Here is a 4,963-nt window from a genome sequence, read left to right as displayed (position 1 = left end):
TTAAACTGACATTAAAACATAAATCCTTCCTGTTCGTCGCCGGATATTATTCTCCGGTCAAAGTCTGCTATTATCGTCGACGGAGAAGTTGAACAAATGATAACAAATGAAGTCACAATTAAACAAAGAAAGAAAGAAAGAAAGAAAGAGAAGGAAAAGAAGCAGAGCCTAGCGCGTCTCCTCATTTTCATCGCCCCACCCACCCACCACTAGTGGCCCATCATGCAGTGACGACTATTGCTCTGATACAGACTGTTGCAATTACTACTCCCCAACCCGGCTCTCATCAGCATAAAACTCAGCCTCCACGTACCTTTGTTCAGTTTCACACACACACACACACACACACACACACACACACACACACACACACTACACACATACAAACAAACACTCGCACACACACACACACACACACACACACACACGCATGTACGCACACACACAAGTGCACGCATGTAAGCACACACACACACACACACACACACACACACACACACACACACACACACACACACACACACACACACTAAACAAACCCCAGTCCCGGCGAAGTCCGGGCCCCAGCGCCACACCGGAAGCACATGGTTTTATTTCCGGTGGAAGCGAACCACTGACTCAACGACAACTTCAAGAGTCGGTGGTTGCCGCCCCTCCTATGCTGAAGGTCAGTCAACTTGGCGGCCTGGCCGGGCAGCCAGGCTGCAGGCTTGGCCTATCAAACTCCACCACCCACCCCCACCCTGCCCCCCTCCCCTCCCCTCCCCCCACGCCCTTTCCCCAACTTCACTGCCGTACAGTAAACTCAAGCACAGGGCAACCCCGGCCAGCTAGCTGTGTGAAGCAAAGTTGGTGTTCTTGTGAGAATGATGATGATTCATCAGCCTTCACTGGTGATGGGCATCGTCAGTTTAGTATTGTTCGCCTTATTTTGGAGTCAGGAGTAAGGTTGGGAGAATGGTTAAGACTGCTCATCTGTCCAATACAAGAGTCCGTGAGGGTCTGGGGTTCGAATCTCGCTCTCGCCCTTTCCGGCTCCCAAAGTTTGACGAACTTGAGCGTCTAGTCCAGTTCGAACGCGGAGATGATTAACCGAAGTCCCGAGTGCAGCACGCATTAATGACACTAAGAAAAGAAAAACAAGAAAGAAAAAGAAAACACACACACACACACACACACACACACAAACCAAACAAACAAACATAGAACCCATGGCAACGAGAGTATTCAGTCCTTTGACAAAATTATGTGGAAGAAGTCCACTCTTGACAGGTACACAAAAAACTGTACACAGGCCTGCACTCAAGGCCTGACCAAACCGCGGTGGGTTACGCTGCTGTTCCCCGCCGGGGAGGGCTGAATTTTTCGCTGCTGGTCAGGCATCTGCTTGGCAGATGTGGTGTAGCGTATATGGTTTTGTCCGAAAGCAGTGACGCCTCCTTGAGCTACTGAAACTGAAACTGAAACTGCTGGACAGGCATCTGCCTAGCAGATGTGGTGTAGCCGGTATAAGGATTTGTCCGAACGCAGTGACGCCTGGTACATAAACTCAGCGAGACTGAAAACCCACGCACACGGGGCCGCTCAGTAGATGTGTGAGCTGAAGCTAAGTTGTTGTTCTTGTGAGAATGACGATGATTCATCAGCCTTCACTGGTGGCGGATGTGCACTGTTCATGATAGTTCCCCTCATGCAGGAGTCAGTAGCGCGGAGAGCATGGCCGGGAGGTGGAAATCAAAGGGGATTTTTTGTTGATGTTGTTGTTGTTGCTGTTGTTGTTTTTTGCTGTGGCATTATCATACACATGGTTAAAAAAAAACAAAAAAAAATGCATATCGAATTTGACTGCATTTGAATGGTATCTTTCTTCACGTTACACAAAAAGATGAACACGATGCTAGAATGGCAATTCAAGACCAAGTGGCTTCCGAATGAGTCAATGATTGAAGTTACATCTTAACGCATGTCATGATTTGTACTGCCACTGAAAAAATCCACAAATTTGGCTGTCGATGAAAACATGATTGTGTATGTGTATATGCTCGTACATGTATGTATATTAAACATGTTGGTGTTTTGACGGGCGCAACAGCCGAGTGGTTAAAGCGTTGGACTGTCAATCTGAGGGTCCCGGGTTCGAATCACAGTGACGGCGCCTGGTGGGTGAAGGGTGGAGATTTTTCCGATCTCCCAGGTCAACATATGTGCAGACCTGCTAGTGCCTGAACCCCCTTCGTGTGTATATGCAAGCAGAAGATCAAATACGCACGTTAAAGATCCTGTAATCCATGTCAGCGTTCGGTGGGTTATGGAAACAAGAAGAAACCCAGCATGCACACCCCCGAAAACGGAGTATGGCTGCCTACATGGCGGGGTAAAAACGGTCATACACGTAAAAGCCCACTCGTGGGCATACGAGTGAACGTGGGAGTTGCAGCCCACGAACGCAGAAGAAGAAGAAGAAGAAGAAGAAGAGGTGTTTGAATATTAATCATGTTATTAGTTCTTTTCGTATCTTGCGCTAACCGTGATACCTCTTCAGAATTAATGACTGGGCGACTGAACCTGTTGATGTTGTTGTTTTGTTGCCTGTTTTATCTGTTTGTTTTGGGGTTTTTTTCTCCGAATAATTATTCAGTGTAATTGCATAGTGAAGAAAATGTCTGTGGTCTGCCTTTCTCTTGCTCTTCATTATCATCAGTATCATTACTATTCCCATTATCTGGACTATGATTGTGATCATCATTATCATCAGTATCGTTACTATTCCCATTATCTGGACTATGATTGTGATCATCATTATCATCAGTATCATTACTATTCCCATTATCTGGACTATGATTGTGATCATCATTATCATCAGTATCATTACTATTCCCATTATCTGGACTATGATTGTGATCATCATTATCATCAGTATCGTTACTATTCCCATTATCTGGGCTATAATTGTGATCATCATTATCATCAGTATCGTTACTATTCCCATTATCTGGGCTATAATTGTGATCATCATTATCATCAGTATCGTTACTATTCCCATTATCTGGACTATAATTGTGATCATCATTATCATCAGTATCGTTACTATTCCCATTATCTGGACTATGATTGTGATCATCATTATCATCAGTATCGTTACTATTCCCATTATCTGGGCTATAATTGTGATCATCATTATCATCAGTATCGTTACTATGATTGTGATCATCATTATCATCAGTATCATTACTATTCCCATTATCTGGACTATGATTGTGATCATCATTATCAGTATGATTGTGATCCTTGTCATTATTATGACTGTGGTGAAAATCACTATCAATACTATCATGTTACATACTATCACTATTATCCTTGGTTTTTACGACTGGCTGCCGCTAAATCTCTACATGCTTTATAGTTTACATTTGTATAAGTTGTTTTGTATATGTCTGTACCTTCAATTTCAGAGGGGCGGGGTGGGTGGGGGGGGGGATAAGTGTCTCAGATGAGGAAAAGTTTTTTTTAAATGGTTAAAAAAAAAAGAAGTTTGAGGACCACTTGTGAATTTGCTTTTGTTTTCAGGGTGAGGGGATGGGGTGGGGGGTAAGGGGGTTGGGGGGTGGGGACGCATGCGGAAATAATTATGCTTCTTCGGCAAACAACGGTGTATATGCAACCAGTATGATAAGCACCACTCATAACTAGAGATACTTGCTTTCTTGCAAAATCTTCTAAAATAAAAACCCATCCATAGCCATCGTTGATAAACCACATGACTTGTAAACGTTCAACTAAAACATCGATGTTTCAAACGCATTCATTTCTGTTTTTTCAAACTGTGCATCAGATGGTGCACATATGCCTCAGTGAAAACAGCCCTTCGTGGTTTGAATGAGAGATCAATGGTACACCATATGTAGCCTGCATAATTTAAGTTAGAATCTTTCGATTTTTTTTTTTTTTTTTTTTTTTACCCATTCAGCCCTGGGGCAGCAGGCTTCCATGTCATATTGATGCCGAGGGGGGTGGGGGGTGGGGGGAACAAAACAAAGAAACGTATCGGTTTTCCTCCAAATCACACGAAGACACATCCGGAAATACTGTAGAAGTAAGTTACCTTTCCTTGCGGTTAACTCACTCAGTACGGCCAGTCCTCTCTTCTCCTCTACACAGACCCCTCGGATGTCCAGTGAGTGTCTCAATGACCCAACCTTTAGCTTCCGTCGTCAGAATTGTGGTATTCTTTGTCAACATTCACCTCTTCAGTATAAGAGCCTTCCGCTTGCAATATTTTGATGGTGGTAATTGGGCTGAAACGCTGTTAACGTCGTCTCTTTCGCCGTTCGTATGGAGAGAGTTAATGCATTAGTGGGAACGTGAAAACCGTTTAACTGAGACGGATTCTGACGTCACTGAGAGCGATGCTCTGACGCAGGTTTTTTTTAAATTATTTTATTTTTTAAATGAAAACATATCAGCGTGCATGAAATGGTCCTCAACCGTTTTTTTGAAGTCTGTAGTCAATTATTGCCTGTGTCTGTCTGTGTCCACTGTTGTATGAAATGGTGCTCAGCTGTTTGTGAAGTCTGTAGTCATTTCTTGCCTGTGTCTCTGTCCACTGTTGTATGAAATGGTCCTCAATTGTTTGTGAAGTCTATAGTCATTTCTTGCTGTGTGTCTCTGTCCACTGTTGTATGAAATGGTCCTCAACTGTTTGTGAAGTCTATAGTCATTTCTTGCCTGTGTCTGTCTGTGTCCACTGTTGTATGAAATGGTCCTCAACTGTTTGTGAAGTCTATAGTCATTTCTTGCCTGTGTCTGTCTGTGTCCACTGTTGTATGAAATGGTCCTCAACTGTTTGTGAAGTCTATAGTCATTTCTTGCCTGTGTCTGTCTGTGTCCACTGTTGTATGAAATGCTCCTCAACTGTTTGTGAAGTCTATAGTCATTTCTTGCCTGTGTCTGTCTGTGTCCACTG

Source organism: Babylonia areolata, chromosome 3, assembly GCF_041734735.1.
Source record: "Babylonia areolata isolate BAREFJ2019XMU chromosome 3, ASM4173473v1, whole genome shotgun sequence".
In the NCBI taxonomy this organism is placed as follows: Eukaryota; Metazoa; Mollusca; class Gastropoda; order Neogastropoda; family Buccinidae; genus Babylonia; species Babylonia areolata.
The sequence above is the reverse complement of the archived record's forward strand: the minus strand, read 5'-3'. Positions refer to the sequence as shown.